The sequence below is a fragment of the Trichechus manatus genome, unplaced genomic scaffold (genome assembly GCF_000243295.1).
Source record: "Trichechus manatus latirostris isolate Lorelei unplaced genomic scaffold, TriManLat1.0 scaffold00004, whole genome shotgun sequence".
In the NCBI taxonomy this organism is placed as follows: Eukaryota; Metazoa; Chordata; class Mammalia; order Sirenia; family Trichechidae; genus Trichechus; species Trichechus manatus.
Window position 1 is genome coordinate 35,736,755 of NW_004443940.1, and position 22,069 is coordinate 35,758,823.

The following is a 22,069-nucleotide window of genomic DNA, read 5'->3' on the forward strand; positions in this document are numbered from 1 at the left end:
AAAATATAGAAAAGCACAAAGAAGAAAGTAAATATATCCCACAAAAATTATACTTCTCAGAGATTATTTTTATCGCTTGTGCATTAAATTTGATAAACTCCTCTTTTCACCAAACAGTTTGATATGGACACTCTTCCGGACCATTCCTTTGTAGTACAGTTTTGATAACTTCTCCTATTTATCACTTGTTTAAGGTGCCACAAATGGTTTGCACTCAACTACTAACCTAAAGGTTATCAGTCTGAACCATGAAGTGGTACTGCAGTAGAAAGGCCTGGTGATCTGCTTCTGTTAAGTTTACAGCCAAGAAAATCCTATGGCGCAGTTCTACTCTAAGACATGGGATTGCTGTGAATCAGAACAGTGGGTTTAATTTTGGTTTTTTGTTTATCACATGGATGTACCATATTTTAGTCAACAAATCCCTTAGATTATGCCATTTATTTTCTTTATTATAAATGATACTATAGAAAACATTCTAGTGCCTAACTTTTTTTTTGTTTGGTTTTTTTTTGCATACCTGTGATTGTTGCCTTGGGGTCAAATGCTTAGATGATATTGCTGTTGTCAACAAATGCTATACCAGTTTCCATTCCAGCAGCAGTTGAACACAGAGTGTTTAATAGGTTCTGGACCAACAGCTTTCAAATTCTTTTGATCATGACCCAAAGTAAAAGAAACTCGTTTCTTTCCAAGGCAGTATTTATAGACATACATATATGAAATGGAAAAAAGAAATTTCATGAAGCAGTACTGACCTTACTATTGTGATGTGCTCCCGTATTTTCTACTTGTTTTATACCATTTTTAAAGAAAAGATAGTCATGATGCATTAAATTGATTTGATCCCCCACTGGGGGATCAGCCTCTAGTTTGCAAAACGTGGCCCCAGACTGGCTGATCAAACAGGAAGCTCCTTGATGTAGTTGAGAGCCCACAGGTCAGCAGACCGAGTCCATTGAGAGAGAAAGAAGCTGGGGGCTTTAGGGGATGCATTTTCTAGCCCAGGCCGTGGGATGGCTTCTGCTGAGACCAAAATCTTGTTTTCACTGGAAAGTTTTTAATTTGGCCCTTTGGGACTTAAGATTTTGTATTTGAAAATGGAAAAAGCTAAAGACCTTGAAATGTCTCCTAAGCACTGACATTTAGAAAACGGCATCAGTTCATCTACCTGCTTGGTTACCTTGGATCTGAGGGGAGGGGTGGATGAACGTGCTCAGCCGCCCCCAGAGTTTGTTTAGGGGAGAGACATGGTCCCAGCACTGTTGCTCTTGAACTACTCTGTGGAAACCTTTGGGTCCTGAGATTCTTTCTGTCCACAAATTAATGTTTCCGTAGCACTTGGTGAGCAGTTTTAATACCGTGATCACTCTGAGTCAGGAAATCGTGAGAAAGTCTTAGGTTGGATATTTCTACAGGAGTCTTGCCAATTCTTGCCTTCTTTGATGATAGGCTGAATGTTGCAAGAGTAATATATAATTGCTTAAATAACATTCCTAACAATGAAGTAGATGCAAGGTACAAATAGAAGTGAAACTTTGGAATTAAATAATTTTTTTTTCCCTTTTAACTCCTTTTTTCCCAAGCTTTAACTTTTCTCACTATCTCTACCGTTTTGACATAGCCTGTCAGTTTTTGTGCATAAAGCTTAGGATAAATGAGATTTTATTTAAAAATAAAAATCTTTCAAACTCAGATCATTAAATGAAAAATTCATGTTGACACTTTTGCAATTTATGTTCATGCAAGCGCTTCATAGCTTTGATGACTGCTGAGGAAGAGTCTTGTCAAACCTTTTGAAGTACTTTCTACGTGTAGAGCAGTGCACTCAGTGCTGGGGGAATAAAAACGTCTTATACATATTCCCCGTACTGGGGGCCATGTGAGGAGAAGGGGCACACTGTATACATTAAGATAGAACTGGAAGGCCCTAAGGTTTCAGTAAAAAAAAAGCATAGAGTTCCGCTTCTGAGCAAGATGGAGTAACAGACATCACATTTACCTTCTTGCCTGAAACAACCAAAAAATGAACAGTGTATATACGTACAGAACAGTGTGCAAGATACTGGGCATTTGGCAATGAAGGACAGTGATTTCTAAGAGACAGAAGACAAACCAGATGAGCCCTAAGATTGCCCCAGATCACTGCCTGAGAGAGTTTCTAGGCTGTGGCTCAGGGAGCAGGAACCGAGGCAAAGTCCAGCAGACTTCTGAGTTGACAAGATGGAGCTAAGAGTCTAGGGGTACCAGGGAGTTTTCAGGATAGAGTTCTGGAGGGAAGAGAACTGGACAGAGATACAACTCAGATCTTTGGCTGCATACTGATTAGGCATGGGTGTGAGGAAACCAGCTATCTATGAGGAAAGAACCACCCAAAAGGATTAGAGGGACTAGTCCCTGCTGCTCACGTGGGGCCAAGAATAGTGCTTGTTCCCACCAGCCCATCTGGAAAACCTTAATACTCACAGCCTGAGAGAAAAAGAAATGTTATGTGTAAAACAACAAAGATAAGGATGACTGCAGACTTCTATTGGAAACAATGCAAAGGAGAAGAAAGTGGAGCCGTATCTTTAAAGTACTGAAAGAAAAAAATCAATCTAAAATTCTACACCCAGCAGAATTATAGTTCAAAAAGGGAGGTGAAATCAAGACATTTTTAGACTTCCAAAAGTCAAAAGAACTCAACTGCACTGTAAAGAAAATAAAGGAAATTCTTCAGGCAGAAAGATAAGGACACTAGATAGAGGTATGAATCCACACAAGGGATGAAAAGCACCAGAAATAGTAACTATATGAATAAAAATAGAAGATTTTTTTCTTGGTATTTAAAACTCTTTAAAAGATAGTTGACCCCTGCAAAAATGGCAATGATCAAAAAACAGAAAACAACAAGTGCTGACGAGGTTGTAGGGGGATTGGAACTATTACGCATTGCTGGGGAGACTGTGCAATGATACAACTACTATGGAAGACAGTGTGTGCTTCCTCAAAAAGCTAGAAATAGAGATACCTTCTGCTCCAGCAATCCCACTCCCAGGTCCGTATCCTAGCGATATAAAAGCAGTGACACAAATAGACATGCACACCTATGTTCATCGCAGCAATATTCACAGCAGCAGAAAGACAGAAACAACCTAAGTGCCCATCAGCGGATGAATGGATAAACAAATTGTGGCACATACATACAATGGAATACTGTGCAACTATAAAGAATAATGAAGAGTCCGTGGATGAATCTGGAGGACCTTATGCTGAGTGAAATAAGTCAATCATAAAAAGATAAATACTGTATGTTTCCACTACTATAAAAAGTAAAGAGATAGAAACACATACAGAAAGCGAAGTTCTTTGATGGTTCCCAGGGATGAGAGGAAGAAGGAGGGGGAATCACTTTCTAGATAGTAGACACCTGTCGCTTTTGGTGACGGGAAAGATAATCCTAGATACGGGTGAAGTCAGCACAGCTTGACCAATTGGCTCTTGTGTTAATCCATCTCATTGAGGATTTCCCTCATTTTTTCTGATCCTTTACCAACCATGATGTCCTTTTCTAGCAATTGGACTTTCCTGATGATGTGTCCAGAGTAAGCAAACCAAAGTCTCATCATCCTGTCTTCTAAGTGTTGAAAAACCAAGATGTCACTTTGAGGACTAAGGGTCGCCTGACCCAAGCCATGGTATTTTCAGTCACCTCCTGTGCATGTGAAAACTGGACAATGAATAAGGAAAACCAAAGAAGAATTGATATGTTTGAATTACGGTATTGATGAAGAATATTGCCTATACCACGAACTGCTAGAAGAATGAACAAATCTGTCTTGGAACAAGTATAGCCAGAATGCTCCTTAGAAGGGAGAATAGCGAGACTTCATCTTATGAACTTTGGACATGTTATCAGGAGGAACCAGTCCCTGGAGAAGGACATCATGCTTGGTAAAGTGGAGGGCCAATGAGATGGATTGACACAGTGGGTGCAACAATGGACTCAGCAACGATTGTGAGGATGATGCAGGACCAGGCAGTGTTTTGTTCTGTTGTACATAGGGTTGCTATGAGTTGGAACTGACTCAGTGGCGCCTAACAACAATGACAACAACCTTTGCGGAAGCAGACTGTCACATCTTTCTCCCCTGGAGCAGCTGGTGGGTTCAAACCACGAACCGTTCAGTTAGCAGCTGAGCGCGGAAACACGTCGCGAACAGGGCTCCTTAGTCCTGCTTTACACAGGAGGAAACTAAGGCCAGAAAGATGAAGTGACTTGCCCAAAGTTAAAAGGGGCAGAGCTGGACTTTGACTTGGAATCCCAAGAGTCTGGCCACAGAGCCCACCCTCCACGTCATTCTGCTGTCAGCGAGCTAGGTTGTATTAGCTTCTGCCCTCTCTTCACTCCAGAAAACAGCTGAGTGCTCTTTAGAGGAGGAGCCCAGTCTGAATCTGACCTGTCACTTTTCAGCTGTGTGATCTTGGGTGGGCACGTCACCTTCCCAAGCCTCAGTTTCCAAGTCTCCATCGACTGGCGTTGCTGAGCTGCCCAGCTGGTTACTGTTTGTTAAACTGGATCTTCCTGCAGTGGTGGCCTTCAGCAGGCAGGACCGGGGCCTTTTCGGGCCCTCTGCACTGATTCCCTGATGTTTGCTCCCGTTGTAGGGCTGAGGGGAGTGAGGTGGAATGTGGTTTAGCTACTCCACCCAAACCTCTTCGGTGCGTCAGGGAGGGCCGCACGCAGGAGGCCTTGGAAAGCAAAGCCCGCTCCTGGCGCACAGCCGTGACAGTTTCACCGGCCTTGGCTCCCGTGCTGACGCGTGTTCTGCATTTCAGCTTCTAGTGTAAGTCATGTAAGTGGAGAATCAAACTGGCCTGGTTTGGACATGAGAAAAACCCTTCACCTACCCACAGGAGACACGGCCTTTTTGGTTCCCACTCAGCGGCTCTGATTGGTCATGTGACTCAGGACTTGGCCGCTTCTGTTTGCTTCCCTCCTTACTTCCCTAGAAATTGATGGGGTCAACCCAGTTCTTAAGACTGTTGATATTTAACTGTAATGACACATTGCCTCCTTTTTCCATATCCAAGCCAATACGGGTTGAATTTCCTAAAATCGGATGAGTGAGGAATTGAGGGAACAGAGCTCTGGATCTTATGTCGCTGCCTCGCGTGGGACTTTGGGGTACAGAGGGACCATTCTGAGAAGGTGGGAGGGGCACCTCATCATGGAGTGGGTACTGGTGGATTTTAGTGAGTGGAATCTCACTAACAGGCTCTGTGACCTTGGACCTCCCACTGGGAGCCTGTGTCCTCATCTCGAAGCACGTGGCAGACACTCAGCACGTGTATGATTCTCCTTCCCTCCCTTTACCTGGACATGATAACAGATTGCACTGAAGGATCCCAACTCTCTCCCTTTTCTGTCCCTGCCCCCACCACCACCCGCACTGTGATCCATAAGAATTTCCAGCCATAAGCCTGTCGTCACAGTCATACTTCCTACAAGCCTCTCAAAGCCCTGAGTAGAGGGTGCAGCTTCGTGTGGCCCTGGTTCTCCAGGCACCTGGCAGGGGCAAATGCAGATCCTCCAGCGTGAAAGAGGGGAGCTGTCTGGTCGGGGCTTGAGGTGCAACCTTGGGCTGGGGAAGCAAGTCACATTCTCAGCAAAAGCTGGCTGAAAAGCAGTGGTGGCTATAGACAGGCCTGGAGCCCACCCCACCCCATGGGGTGCCCCCCCACCCCATGGGGTGCCCCCAGCACCACCAGGGTGGAGCTATTGCTCAAGCCCCAACTTCTGACTTGGGCTTGCACAGCCAAACTCTTCCTGGAATGTTATGGAGTGAGTTGTGTCCTCTCAAAATATGTGTTGGAATCCTAACCCCTCTACCTGTGGATGGGATCCTGTTTGGAAACAGGGTTTTCTTTGTTATGTTAATGAGGCTATACCAGTGTAGGGTGTGACCTAAACCTAATCGCTTCTGAGTTATAAAAACAGCAGATTAGACACCTACTCGTGACCACAGGGAGGAGGGCGTGGAGAGGTGGGGCAGACACTGTGTGAGGACTGTCTACCATCCAGTGAACCCCTGGGGCCACCTACAGTGAAGGAATCAACACGGCCAAGACCCTGATTTAGACTTGTAGCCTCCAGAATTTTGAAAGAAAATAAATTTCTGTTCTGTAAAGCCGCCTACTTGTGGTATTATGTTACCTCCGCACCAGGAAACTGAGACCTGGGACTTTCCAAAGCACGCACCTGGCTCCTGAGTGTTACCTTTACCTAGATGCCTGTGGCCAAGGCCGTGCCCTCCCTGTTGGCCACCTGGCTATCAGCACTGGAAAAAACCATTCCTGAGCTCACTGGGTCCCCAGGGCCCATCTCCGCAGAGGATTTTAAGCAACCCCAAGTCAGGGCCCCTCGGGAAAGCCTTCTCAGCTCAGCCCCTGGCTGCTGCATTTCTCTTCAGTGTGTTCCAGAATCTCACGTGGAAGAGAAGAACTGGCTGCAGTAGAACAAAGAAATGTCTGTACAAAACTGGAGCGGGATGAAGTCTCAGGAGAGCTCTGCAACCCAGCATGACGATAAGGTTATCAGCAAACATGGTTTGACCATTCTTTTCATGTTAGACATGAGGCTGCTGTTTGTTGTCTGCAGATGTAAACCAGCTGGACATAGACTGATTAATTATATTTTAATGATTGCATAAGACAACACTTAAACAGTTACAGGTGTTTGTAAATTAAAAAAATAAAAGTGGTATGATGCTGAGGCCCCTGGTCATCCAGTAGGCGCAGCCCCAAGACCAGTTCCTTAGAGGAATTCCCTACCACCTCATTTGTCTGGCATCAGTCATCTCTGGGAGCAGAACCAGGATTCTGAAATAAGCAAAACAGAACTCTGGGAATCCCGAAGAGGTGTCACAGTGTCCACGTGCTAAAGCTCAGGCACTTGCCCCACTCCTGAGTGAGCCTGGCTAACCTCTGCTGGGAGCCTGGTCATGCGCATTGGACACTGACACACAGTTCAGGGTTTCCTAGGGTGCTGCAGACCAGCAAGGATAGAGCGTTTTTGAATGCAGACCCACTGAGAGTGCTGAGTAACTGCTGATGAGCAAAGGGGCGCCAGAAGTATGAAAACCAGACTCAAAAATTGAACAGCACAGCAGCCACGGCCACGTGGGTGGTGCCCCATGTGCTGTTCCTCTGTGGCGCCTCCCTAGCCCTGAGGAGGAACTGATGCTTGTCCCCATCATGGAGTCCTCAGCCAAGTGAGCTCTTTGCAGGCAAGCAGATGGGGTGAGGACAGACAGGCTTTGATTATCCAGAACAATCTATTGAAGGTCACCCTCCATACTAGAAATAATACAGAGTTACTGTTTCATGGAATGAAATAGATAGTATTTGTTTGAACGCTTAGCTTTTTCTAGCAATCCCCTGGAAATATATTTCTTACAGCAGACAAGTAGGTCAGCCTGACTTGCATCTAAATTTGCAGAGACCATTTTGCTCCCCATCCAATTTCTTCAGAAGAAACAGAGCCAAGAAAAATCCTGGCTGGTGCCTGGGCCATGTGTGGCTACTGATGCTGGTGGAGGATTCTAAGCCTGAAGGTCATGGTCTAGCTGGCTGGGACTGTGTATGTGGGCAGGACAAGGGTGAGTTAGGCTTCACCATGCCACCAAGTAACTGGGCATCAGATGCAGCCCATCGTCAGAGAGGGGCCAGGGTAGGATCTGGCAAATCTCCTGAGGAGGCCCTGGTTGGAGTCCAAACATTGATATGACCTCTTTAGTAGAAGAGCCATCTCAGCGATATTATGACACTTTCTTCAGCCAGACCCTTTTGTTCAACCCTGTTATTGGTTGAATTGTGTCCTCCAAAAATATGTGTTGTAAATCTTAACCTCTATGCCTGTGGTTATAATCCCATTTGGGAATGGGTTCTTTGTTATGTTAATGAGGCAGAATTAGTGTAGGGTGTATTTTGAGTCAATCTCTTACAAAATATAAAAAGAGCAAGTTAGGAGAAGCAAGCAAGCAGAGATGAGGGCAGATAGATGCCAAGCCACATGGAGATCTCCAGGGAACCAGGAAGCAAGCTGAAGAGATAAGGACCTTCTCCCAGAGCCAACAGAGAAAGCCTTCGCCTAGAGCCAGTGCCCTGAATTCAGACTTCTAGCCCCCTACACTGTGAGAAAATAGATTTCTGTTTGTTAAAGCCATCCACTTGTGGTATTTCTGTTATGGCAGCCCTAGATAACTAAGACAAGAGCCATCCTAAGTTTTCTAGGGCACAGCTGGTCTCTAACCAATCCCTCCTTTTCTCTTTGATTGGTCAAGGACCCTTTCTCTAGATGGTTTAGAGGACTTCAAGAATAGTCCCAGCATTCTGGGCTCCAGGTGAAATTCTAGGCTTCTCTTCACCTCTGGTGTCACTTTCTGAGAAGTAGGCAAGCAATGGACATTTGATTGTAAGGATTTAGAAAGACAGCACAGTAAAAATCCCCTTATAATTATAAATTATTTCTCAAATTTGAAAGGACCTTGCTCCAAGATTAGAAGTATCAACTCTTCTTTTTCAACAGAAGTTTCCAACTTTAAGTCACCTGACATTCCCCAAGTCCCTGCTAGGTGCAGAGGCAGAGGCCTGCAGAGGTGTTGATACCTTTAATCCTTCACCAGTTCTGTGAGTAGGAATTATCCTTATGGTTTCCCATGGATGGAAGAACTAAGACCAGAGGTAAAACGAGATTTTCCCAGATCTAGTAAAAGGCAGAGGCAGGGGTTCTCGTTGAGGTTTTCCAGATCCAAGAATCTTGTCCCTAATTCAGAACCTTGTTTTTTGGAGGAAGAATGGGACATCTTTATTAGCTGACCCTCTGGTGTTATTCGGTGTTCCATGTTGTTGATATTATCCTATCACTGACAGCACTGTACTTCGGTAAGGTTGACACGGTCTTTTTGACGATGAACGCAACGCCTTTCCTCTTCAATTTGTCATTCCCGGCATAGTAGACCATATGATTGTCTGATTCAAAATGGCCAGTACCAGTCCGTTTCAGCTCACTAATGCCTAGGATATCGATGTTTATGCATTCCATTTCATTTTTGACAATTTCCAATTTTCCTACATTCATACTTCGTACATTCTACGTTTTATTAGTGCATGTTTGCAGCTGTTTCTTCTCATTTTAGAGTCATTCCACATCAGCAGATAAAGGTCCTGAAAGCTTGACTCCAGCCATGTCGTTCAGATCTACTTTGAGGATCTGCTTTGAGGAGGCACTCTTCCCCAACCTGGGGGGCTCGTCTTCCGGCACTATATTAGAGAGTGTTCCACTGCTATTCATAAGGTTTTCAGTGGCCAATTTTTTCGGAAGTAAATTGCCGGGTCCTTTTTCCTAGTCTGTCTTAGTCTGGAAGCTCCACTGAAACCTGTCCACCAAGGGTGACCTTGCTGGTATTTGAAATACTGGTGGCAAAGCTTCCAGTGTCACAGCAACACACAAACCACCACATTACGACAAGCTGACAGACACGTGGTGGAGTGTTCTATACTTAACCTTTATTTAACATAATCCACAGTTTTTAAACAAGCCTCCTTCTTTGGCTGTTAATCTGTGGTTGCTGGAAAAAACAGTCTCCCTATGTGAGAAAATCTGCATGTCATCTCTGTGAGTTTCTTGTGTTACTAGGTCCTGTCTTGTCAGGCAAATTGGAGTGGGAGAGTAGCAGGCAGTAAAACTGACTCTCCTCACTGATAAAAGAGAGATTGCTAAAATGACCCAAAGATAATCCATTTTATTGGCAATATTCCTTTGAAGATTTTAGCCAAAACTTCTTACGGTGATAAACAAGGTGATTATAAATTTCACATGAAGTGGAAAGCATCCAGACATTTAAAAGAATAATGGATAGAGCTGGCATCGGTCCTAGGCCAATTTGCCAAATTTCGTATCTACTGTATGATGTTTATCTTTCTCATTTTATCCTCTCGAGATGGCTCATAACTGTCCAGAAGGATTCATCCCATCATGTCAAAAAAAGAAGAAGGGAAAAAATGAAGCTTCACAGGTTGACTTCTGAATTTGTGATCATCTTAGTTAAGATTCTTTTGAATACAAGGAAGAGAGAGCCACTGCAAGCTTGCTCAGGCAAGAAAGGAGGATCCATCTTGAGGAGAGAGAGGAGTGTTCTGGAATCCAGGTCCCATGAGGACCACACCTGGGCTGGGGTCTGGAGGAGGTAACTCTACTCTTGGTCTCTCCTTCCCTTGGGGCCCATAGTCTCAGCCTTTGTATCTCTTGGTTTCTGCCTTTTCTCCTTGCTCTTCTTCTCTACGTTTGTGATTATTCTTTGTCTGTTGAGTTTATTTGAGCCACACTCCAAGATGGTGTCTCACAGATACAGTGCTGAATTTCTGACCTTGCTTGAGTCAGAGTTGGGATTCATATCATGAACACGTCTGCTGATGCCCCTCTTCTGGGGTGGTAAGACAGTTCTCAGAGAGTAGTAGCTGAGTAGATTATCAGCATAGTACTTATGGAGCCCTCGTAGCTCTGTGGTTAAGAGCTACGGCTGCTAACCAAAAGGTCGGCAGTTTGAATTCACCAGCCACTCCTTGGAAACCCTATGGGGTACTTCTACTCTGTCCTGTAAAGCCACTGTTAGTCGGAATCGACTTGATGACAACAGGTTTGGTTTGGTTTTATGATAGCTGTTTTTATATTTTCTAATTAACTCTTTGTAGCTGGTGTATAGAAATGGAGTTGAATTTTGTGTATTGATCTTATATCAAACAATGTTAAACTGTCGTGTTAATTCTGATAATTTGTCTGTAGAGTCTTTGAATTTCCTATGTAGATAATCATGTCATCTGTGAAAAATGTCAGCTTTGCTTCTTCCTTTGTAATTCTTTCATTTATTTCTTCGTCTTATATTATTGAAGTGGTGAGAACCTTGAAATCAACAGTTAAAAGAAGTGATTGTTAATAGGCACCTGTACTTCAATCCTGACTGTAAAGGGAATGTGCTTACTGTTTAACCATTAAGGGTGTTATTTGGTGTGGGTACTTTCTAGATATCCTTTGTCATGTCAAGGAAGATCTATTTCACCCTTAGTCTATGAAGAGAATTTGTGTGTGTGTGTGTTGAATTTTATGGAATTATTTATGTGATTTTATGGAGGTAATCATACCTTTTCCTTCCTTTGATCCGGTAACATGGTGAATTTACAGTAACACATTTTCTAATTTTTAATCAATCTTGATTTTGAGGATATATCCAGCTTGCTCCTGGTGTGTTTGTGTGTGTGTGTGTGTGTGTGTGTGTGTGTGTGTGTATGTTTAGTGCACAGCTGTTTTTGTTTGCTAGTATTTCTTTGGGATTTTGGGATTTTTTCATCTGTGATCATGAGTGAAATCTGCCTGTGTTATTCCTTTCTAGTATTACCCTTACCTAGTTTGGATATCAAAGGTATACTACCCCCTTAAATAACTAGGGGAATGTTCCTTCTTTTTTCTGTTCTCTGGAAGAGTTTGTATAAAATTGGAATTACTCATTCCTTAAATAGGTGGTACAACTACCTGTAAAGCCATATAGACTCTGCGGTTTCTCTCTGGGAACATTTTAAATGACTGATTGTTTCTTTATCAGTTATAAGCTATTCAAGTTTTCTATTTCCTCCTGACTCCACTTTGGTAATTTATATTTTTCCAGTAATTTGTCCATTTCTTCTCAGTTTTAACATTTATTGGCATAAAGTTCATGATACTCTCTTATCTTTTTAATCCCGGCTATGTCTGTAGTTATACACCCTTTCAGTTCCTAGTATTGTTTTTGTCCCATCCTCCTTATCTCTGATTTATTTTTGTATTTTTTTCAAGTAATAAACCCTTTTACTCTATCAACCCTCTCCATTCTGCCTAGTTTTTCCATTTTGTTGATTTTTATCTTTATTATTTATTTCCTTCTACTTTCTTTCAGTTTAGTCTCCTGCCCTTCTTTTAGTATCTCAAGGTGAATGGAAAATTAATTTTCTTCATTTCTCCTTTTCTATTATAAACATTTAAAGCTATAATTAAAAAAAAAAGAAAACTACTGTGGCTGTATAAACCATGATTTGATATTTAAGATTTTCTGTTGATCAATTCTGAGTGTATTTTGATTTCCATCATGATTTATTCAGCCCACGAATTAGTTAAGAGTATATTTTTCAATTTCCTAAGGTATGGTATTAAGAAGAATAATAGCTACCTTTATCAAATTCTTAGTGTTTCTCAGGAACTAGTCTTCACACTTTGTATATATTGGTTAACTTTTGTAATCTTCACGACAACCCTACAACATAGGAATATTATTACTGCAATATTATGCGTGTGAAAATCGGACAGTTAGGGTTTAAGCAACTTGTCCAACATCACACAGCTACTGAGTGTACAGAGCCAAGATTCAAACCAGTTTGGCTGCAGAGTCTAACCACTGTGAAATACTGCCTTCTTTTTAGTTACTGTTCTTGTTGTTACAATAATAATAAAAGTTATTATTATACTAGTTTTTCAGCTTAATTCCATTGTAGTCAGAGAAAATGGCAAGCGGGATAGATTTTTTGTAATGTGATGTTTATTGTGATCCACTTCGTGGCCCAGTGTGCTTCAAAGGAGCGTGCTCTCGGTAGTTGTGTGCTGGGTTCTCAATGTGATTAACTGACCAGGCTTATTAATAGCGTTATTCATATATTCCCTATCCTAGCCAAATTTCTGGTCGGCTTAATCTATGAATTACTGAGAGAGCAGCGCTGATCTCCCACTATTGGTGGTAATTTGTCAGTGTCCCTTTGTCTCGTATATTTTGAAGCTATGCTATTAGATGCTTACAAGTTTAGAGTTGTGATACCTTCTGGTGAATTGAATCTTTGATCCTTATGTAGTGACTCTCTTCCTCTAGTCATGCTTTGACAGTATTTTGTTCAATATTCGTATAAGGACACAAGCTTCCATCTGTCCTGGAATTGGTATTTACCTGGCATATCCTTTTATTTTCAACTTTTTTGTATGTTTATTTTATGTTTCTTACAAACAACATTTGTTGTGGGTGTTGTTAGGTGCTGTCCAGTCGGTTCCAACTCATAGTGACCCTATGTACTACAGAACGAAACACTGCCCGGTCCTGCGCCATCCTCACAATGGTTGTTATGCTCGAGCCCGTTGTTGCAGCCACTGTGGCAGTCCATCTCGTTGAGCATCTTCCTCTCTTTTGCTGACCCTCTGCTTTCCCAAGCATGAAGTCCTGCTGCAGGGACTGCTCCCTCCTGATGACAGGTCCAAACTGCGCGAGATGTAGTCTCGCCATCCTTCTAATGACCATACCTTCTTTTAAATATGTTTCTTGGACAACCTCATCTTTTGTCTGATGGTTGGTCTGAACATTTATTGTCATTAGTGATATATTTGAACTCATTTCTGCCATCTTCTCTTGACTTTCTACTTGCTTTATCTCTGTTGGTTTGACTAACTTAGTTTCTTTTGGATTTATTGTTTTTTTTCCCTTTCTGTTTTCCCCTCTTGTAGCTTACACTCTGTTTCTGTTCATTTTGTGGTCACCCTGGAGGTGATATTTTCCTGTTTCACTCATGGTAGGTGTCATTTTTCAGAGGACCTAGGTTTATATATGTACCACCCCCATTTGTCAGTTTGTCATACCGTGATGGCTTTGTGTTGCTATGATGCTGGAAGCTATGCCACCAATATTTCAAATACCAGCAGGGTCACTTATGGTGGACAGGTTTCAGCAGAGCTTCTAGACTAAGACAGACTAGGAAGAAAGGCTTGGTGATCCCATTCTGAAAATTAGCCAATGAAAAACCTATGGATCACAACAGAATATGTCTGATATAGTGCTGGAAGATGAGCCCCCTAGGGGAGCGGGAACTAAACAGTGGCCGCAACAATGGACTCAAATAGACCAATGAGCCTGAAGATGGCTCAGGACTGGACAATGTTTCGTTATGTTGTACATAGGGTCTCCCTGAATCGTAGCCAACTCTATGACTGCTAACAACGACAGGTTTTTGTAGGCTCTTATCTGGCCTCAACACCAGCTGCCATCTTTGGAATCATGTTCTGTCATTGTATTCAGCCTCAGAGTATTTCTGTTGGTCATTTTAGCTATGCATTCAAAATAATTTTTAAAAAGTATTTTATTGAGTGTATTTTCGGTGATTTCTCCTGGAGAGTTTTTTAGTACACCATGTTTAGTCCGCCATATTGCAGAGACAGATGTCCTAAGCCAGTCTGGCTTCACTGTGTGTCAAGGTCACCATTGATTCCCTGTGACTCAGCCCAAAGGACCCTTTTGGTGCTCACCTGCCTGACCTCTTAGCGGCATTCATTACAGTTCACCTCTCTCTCTGGACACACCCTCCTCTCAGCTTTCGGGATACCATGCTCTTTGACTTTCTTCCCACTTCTTCAGCTTCTTAGTCTCCTCTGCCAGCTTCCTGCTGTCTTTCCTCTCTGTGAACTTGTACCCTTGGTGATTGAATCCCTTCCTGTAGTTTTAAATACAGTCTATATGGAGAGGACTGTCTAGTTCATATTTCTATCCCAGACTTCTTTTCGCATCTCCAAATTCTCGTATCTAACTTTCATTTTGACTGGTCTGCTGGGATGCCTCCCCAGTCTCTCACACGTAACATCTCCACACATGAGTGTTTGATCTTTCCCCACAAACTTATTTATCCAATGCAGTAAGCACCACAGCTGTCCACCTAGTTGTCCAGGTGACCCTGCCTTCCTCTTTCTCACACACGTACCCAATTCCTCTCCAAGCCCTTCACCACACGTCTCGGTTCCACCCACATCTTCCATCCCCGTGCACCAATTAGTCCTGGTCATTTTCCCTCTCGCCTCCTAAAGTCTGTGCTCCACCTAGCAGCTATAGTAATCTTTTAAAATCACAAGTCATGTTATTGCAAAAATTAAAATTCCTTAATGGCTATACATTACACCTGAAATAGCATAACGTGAATCGCCAAGATGGCTCCGGAGGCCCCAAGTGACTTGAGCCCTGTCTCCCTCTCCGACCTTTCTTTGCCACACTCCCCTCACTCGCCATCTCCTGTCCCAGCCGTTTTTGAATCTGAGAACACTCTGCTCCTTCGTGGCCTCGGGGTGTTTGTACTTGCTGTTCTCACACTGGGAAAAAACTTTCTCTTGTTCCACGCTTGGCTGGCTTCTCTTCTTTAAGGTGCCAAGCTAAGCAAGCCTCCGAATGCCTTCTCTGGCATCCAGGTTAGAAGCTTTTGCTTGTAATCTTTCTTCTTACAGAACCCAGATCTTTTCCTTTTTGGCAGTTTCCATAGATTTTAGGGTGTGTGTGTGTGTGTGTGTGTGTGTATGGTGAAAAATATATAACAAAACATTTAACCATTCAACAATTTCTACATGTATAATTCAGTGACATTGATTACACTCTTCAAATTGTGTAACCATTCTTGCTGTCCTTTTCTGAATTATCCCATCATTGCTAACATAAACTCAATACTCCCCAAGTAAAATTTCTCCCTCTCCCCTTCCCTTCCACCCCCGGTAACCACTAACACTCTTTGCTTTCTGTATATTTTCTTATTTCATATGAGTAAGATGATCCAGTGTTTGTCCTTTTGCAGCTGACTTATTTTGCTCCGCGTAGTGTTTTCAAGGTTCACCGATGGTGTGGCATGGATCAGAATTTCTTTTCTCTTTATGCCTGAGTGATATTCCGTTGTATATATGGACCACATCTTGTTTATCCATTCATTTGTTGATGGACATTGCAGTTATTTCCACCTTTTGGTTATTGTGAAAAGTGTTGCAGTGAACATTGGTGTGCATGTTTCTGTTTGTGTTCCTGCGTTCACTTTTTTTGGGTATATACCTAAGGTTAGGATTGCTGGGTCATATGGTAAGTCTATGTTCACCTTTTTGAGGAACTGCCAAACTGTTTTCCCTAGTGGCTGCACCATTTTACATTCCCACAGCACTGGATAAAGCTCCACAGATTTTTAGTTATTTATTTTGTCTGCTGACTGATAGCTGCCTTTCTCATGAGGCCAGGACCATGACTGTGTGCTCACAATGTGTAGCATAGTGCCTGGACATGGAGGAGACCTGGTGCACATTTGATGATGGGATACACAAAGGAATTCCCTCCCACTGGCTTTTCTCAGCTCCTAAACCCTGAGAGTGCAGGACAGCAGCAACAGGGTCACCTCAGAGCATAGAGGACTGGACGAGACAGTCCATCATCACCTCTGCTGGGCCCTGAAATCTGTACGTTAGAAGACTCAACCAGATTGTGGCTGTCACAGTAAAGACTGTGGTGAGTCTCGAGTCTCATACACGCCTAGCTCCCCATACATGTGGGCTTTTCCTTTAATTTCGGTGGAAGCTGGGATGGTGGAGAGATATAGGTATAAAATTAATACAACTAAGACTCAGCCCCTCCTGGTTGTTGAGTCAGTCTCAGTATTTTTTTTAAGTGAACTCTCCTGTAATAAGATTTATGTTGTCCTCTTCCCTGGGTAGAGCAAATGGTTCAGCTCTTGACTCCTAGCCGAAAGGTTGGTGGTTCAAACCCATCCAGAGGTGCTTCAGAAGACAGGCCTGGTGATCTGCTTCCGAAAGGTCACAGCCTTGAAAACCCCATGGAGCAGTTCTACTCTGCACACGTGGGTCGCCATGAGTTGGGATCAGCTTGATGGCAACTAACAACAGTGACAGCCCTCAGTTTGGCGTCTCTGAGTGGCACTAGTGGTTAAGCCACTCAACTATTAACTGAAAGGCTGGTGGTTTGAACCCACCCGGAGGCATCTCATGGAAGGAAGTCCATGAAAACCCTATGGAGTACGGTTCTACTCTGCACACGTGGGGTTGTCGTGAGTCAGAACAACTCAATGGCACTTTGTTTGAAAAGGAGGGAAAAAGACTGTCTTGAATTTGTTCTGATGCATTTATTAATCACAGTTAAAAACTCAGAGACATTAAAAACAGCAGGAAAACATTAAACTTTTAGGGTACAGTGTTTGAATCATAAAATATGTTTCATGGCACTCTCACTGAAATGAGACACAACCTCAGTGACAGGCACAGTAGTTGATGTAACGCAGGCAACGAACGGAGCACACCGTTTACCGAGCGCTCATTCTTCAAAGGAGACGGATGCTGGGCTGCATGACCCCGGGGGGATTTTCTTGGCTTTTGGAACCTGAGTTTAGAGTTTCCTCTGCTCTCCATGTTTCCTTCTTTCTTTTTTTAAATTACAAATGAAGTAAGCTAATGGAAAATATTACTCATTTTTTTTTTTGGATGAAACCTGTTTCTTCCCTCACTCCCCTCTTTCTTCCCATCTTCCCTCCCGTCCCAACCAGGAATATATAAGCAAATTCCCCCACTCAGGAGTCCAATGTGGAAAGAAAAAAATATATGGGAACTACCATTTCATTTTATAATGAAAACCTAAGATGCTATTGTGCACCTTCAGATGATGGCTTAGAGAAGGATTTCCTAAGATTCGCTAAGATTTACTCAAGTTGGATAAGCAGTCAACACTGATTAATCTCTTGCCATGAACAAGCACAATTTGGAATAACACTGTATGCAAGTGTGTGCACGCGCACACACACACACACAGACACACTCATACTCTCTGCTCTGTGATGTTTTTGTAGGCCTCCTCAAAGTACATTTTTAGTTTTAACTTTAGATAGACTGAGGGCCGTGCACTGGAGAGGTTCCCAACAGAAGTATACAAGGGAAGGATCCAGCCCATCCCCCAGGAAGACTTCGTCAGCGCAAGCCTTAGGCACTGACCCTGGGAAGACCTGCCTGGCCTGGCGTAGGCGCTAACTCATCCACCATACTTGAAATATCCACGGCTCACTTGGGGCACCTCATACAACCCAGCTGGGAAGGACGGGGGACGTGCTCTGGGAGGACACTGCTCACTGGTTCTCACTCAGCTGGCGTGCTCCACGTGGACCCAGACGCCGGTACCAGAGGTCCTGACTCACGACGGCGTTCCTGACTCACGACGGCGTTCCGTTCTGAGGACTCTGTCGTAATGGGCTCTGACGTAGGTCGAATGCGTCTTTTTTTTTTTTTTTAAAGTTTTTATTGTAATTGCCTTTTATTATCAGCCCTGTTGGTGTAGTGGTTAAGAGTTACAACTGCCAACTAAAAGGTGGGCAGTTCGAATCCACCAGCCGCTCGTTGGAAACCCTATGAGGCAATTCTACTTTGTCCTGTAGGGTCACTATGAGTCAGAATTGACTCAACGGCAGCGGTTTTGGGTTGGGGTTTTTATTATTAGTATCTGTCATAGATTGAATTGTGTCCCTCAAAAGTAACTGTCAACTTGGCTGGGTCATGATTCCCAGTATTGCATGATTGTGTACCATTTTGTAAATCTGATGTGATTTCCTTATATGTTGTAAACTCTTATCACTATGATGAGGTTATACTGATGAGGTTTACAAGATTTGATAGTGTCTTAATCCAGTCTCTTTTGAGATGTAAAAGAGAGAAGCAAACAGAGACACATGGGAACTTCATATCACCAAGATAGCAGTGCTGGGAGCAGAGCACATGGTTTGGATCTGAGGTTCCTGTGCTGAGGATGCTCCCAGACCAAGGTAAGACTGATGCATCACAAGGACCTTCCTCCAGAGCTGACAGAGAGAGAAGGCCTTCCCCTGGAGCTGATGCCTTGAGTTTGTACTTGTAGCCTAATCGACTGTGAGAGAATAAACTTCTTTGTTAAAGCCATCCATTTGTGGTATTTCTGTTATAGCAGCACTAGATGACTAAGACAGTATCTTTATAAATCTGATCTTTATTTGTCTTTGGGGGTTGGAAGCGTTACATGTAAACACCTGTGAGTGAACATCTGAGAATGATAACATCAGCAAATTACCAGCAGCAACATTGTGTGCAGTACATATGACGGACGATAAGATGTGCCAGAAAAAAGAACGGTCGTAAGTGCTGTTCATTGTAACTCGAATATGTCGTTAGCCGGGGACTACCTGTATTTGCCTCGCCTCCAACCTTTCAGACGCTTAGGTTTACTCACCCCTGTAGATCTGAGCCTTGGTCACCTGTGACCTGGGTTGGCAGTTTTCCAGGGTCTCCGCCCCCACCTCATTCCAGAGCCCCTCATGCCACTCCTGCCTCTCCCTGATGCCCAGCATTGACCAGAGACCCTGGCCTTTCCCTGCCCCTGGCCGTAGGGCTCCACGTTACATTCTGTCTCTGCTGCCTCTGAACTTCTGCCTTGGCTCGTGGAATGCAACCAGCCTTGCCCCTCTGCCCAGCTGGGCTCCCGCTCTGTGGAGCTCAACCCAGGACAGGGCTGGTCAGGTCCAGACACGTAAAGTGTGTCTGCATGTTTGTCTTCTCACCTCTCCGTCCATCCACACATCCACGTGTCTGTCCGGCCATCCATCCTCCCTGTAGAAGAGAAGGAAGCATGCAGGCATTCGAGCTGGATGGCTCTGGGTTCAACCCTGTTTAACCATTTGCCAGCAAGTGATCCCACTTGGTGGGTCAGCAGACGCCACACTGTGCTCCTCCACACTGTGCTGGGGAGACTGCAGGCAACTAGATAAAGTCTGTGTCCTTGTAGAGTGTACAGTCCGGAGGGGCAGAAAGGGTGAACAACTGCACAAGTAAGCAGGTTATATGACTGATACATAGTTATGACCGCATGGTATGTTTTGCAGAGAAAAGTAAGTACAGACAAATGGATAGAGAGTGATGGGGCAGGTGGGGCAGCCGTTTACTCAGAGGGGTCAGGAACAGCCTCCCTGGGTGGGAAGCTCTGACAGATACGGGAGTGAGCCCCACTGAGTTGGGGGAGTGTTCCAGGCAGAGGGAACATTCAAGGAGGGGCAGAGCAAGGAAATTTCACTAAACCGCAGCTTTCTCCTGTTGCCGTGAAGAAGAGAAGTGATATCTCAGACGTAACACAGACTTGGTCCCCAGTCATGGCGTCTGTGACAGTGGTGTAAGGCCTTGACCTGATGAGGAGGGAGTCTTGGGCTGTGGAGCACAGGGCGGTCTAGCTGTCCACGGCGGCTGCTGTGGGTCACTACAAACTGACTCTATTTCCCTTTCCCCCCAAACCCAGCGTCTTCCTTTTCTCCCTTCTTCCTGCCCTGGTTGTGGCTTTCCGAGTCCCTCCTTCCCTCACAGCCCGCTGTACTTCCGTGCTCAGTCCCCTTCCTGCCCTGCCAGAACTCTCCATGATGCTCTTCTCCCAGACTTGCTCTGTTGTTGGTTTCTGGGCCTCCTCCTGCCTGTCCCACACCTCCCTCCCTCCCCTTGACCCCCAGCTCCTGTGCCAAAGCTTTGTCTTAGGGTCTTTTTTCCTCAGGCAACTGTCTGTCTCCCATTATGGGTCGTCTATTATGGACGATATTTCCTTATTTTTTTCTTTTGTTTTTCTCTGTTTTCTGGTTTTTGTTTTCTTTTACAATGCTTATATGTTACTTTTAGTAATTAATAAAAAACAAAAAGGTCATTTTTAATTAAAAAATGACACACGCGTACAAATTGTTTATATCATTTGTTCCCAAAGAATAAACCGGTTGCTGTCCAGTCGACTCTCACTCCTGATGGTCCCATATGTGTCAGAGTAAAACTGTGCTCCACAGGGTTTTCAGTGGCTGATTTTCAGAAGTAGATTGCCAGGTCTTTCTGGATGGACTCAAACTTCCACCTTTTTGGTTAGCAGTCGGCAGGTTAACCTCTTGTGCCGCCCAGGGAAGAATTGCTGTTGTTAGCTGCCATTGAATCAGTCCCTGACTCATGGTGGCCCTGCTCCCTCCCCATGATGGGCTGCGGACCAGACTGCTGTGATCTGTAGGGTTTTCATGGGCCGATTTTTAGAAGTAGGTCGCCAGGCCTTTCTTCTTAGTCTGTCTTAGTCTAGAAGCTCCACTGAAACCTCTTCAGCATCATAGCAACACACAAGCTTCCACTGATGGGTGGTGGCCGCACATGAGATGCATTGGTCGGGAGTGGAGCCCAGGTCTTCCGCAGAGAAGGCGAGAATTCTACCGGTGAACCACCAGTGCCTCAAGGGATCGAATTAGGGGCCCCGAGTTTGGAATTTAAATCCCTGAAGAGCACAACTGTAAGTTCCCATTAAGTAGCTTCTCCGCATGACACATCTCTCTAAACTCTCAGACGCTGTACACTCACGCAGAGCAGAGTGCCTAAACCACGTGAACTCGGTTAGTCTCAGTGAGGCTGAGCCTTCTCTCTGCTCAGGAACTGGATCCTAAAGAAGCCCTTGGTTGAGTGATGTGATGACCACACCGGCTTTGTCACCCATGTTTGACTCTGGATTTTCTCTTTGCTGTTTTGTTTTCTGCCTCTGAACGTGCCGTGAGGACTGAGATACTGCAGCTCTGTCCGCGCCTTGAAGAGGCTAGGATCCCCAGGAGGACAGTCACGCAGTTTACCAGACCCTCAACCTGGCAGTACAGCTTCCCCGCCAAGGAGAGAATAACCAACACAGGATAAAAAATCTTTGTGTTCACAGGACTGTATTGTCTGTTCTCGGAGAGACAGTTGGCGTTTGTTTGCTAATCAGCTGCCCTTTGAGTAGATTATTGGTCACCTCATTTCCAGGGTTAGGGTGTGAACAAGATCAAAAGTGTCAGGGAACAACCAGGAGCCTTTTACCCCCACCCCCACTGAGGTAGACCAGAGCAAACTGAACCACAAACCTGCTTAGGGAAAAAGTACGTTGCTTGTCCAAATTTTTTATTTTGAGCATTTAGCATTTATGCGTCTTAGATATAACTGCTTCTTCTCAACACTGAGTTTGAATATTTAGTGTTTGTTAATCTTTTTCCACACTCAACATTGAGAGATTATTCCAGAACATTCTGAGACTCGCTTTCGTCATCTGTAAAGTGGGAGTGATAATGCCCGTCCTGGAGCCCTGGTGGCGCAGTGGTTAAGAGCTCAGCTGCTAACCAAAAGGTCGGCAGTTCGAATCCACCAGCTGCTCCTTGGAAACCCTGTGGGGCAGCTCTG

General features: G+C 44.2%; 1 protein-coding gene across 1 annotated transcript in view; it reads left to right on the plus strand.

The window, feature by feature from the left end:
- Positions 1 to 22,069, plus strand: part of ACOXL (acyl-CoA oxidase like) — a 284,238-nt gene that overhangs the window by 221,316 nt on the left and 40,853 nt on the right.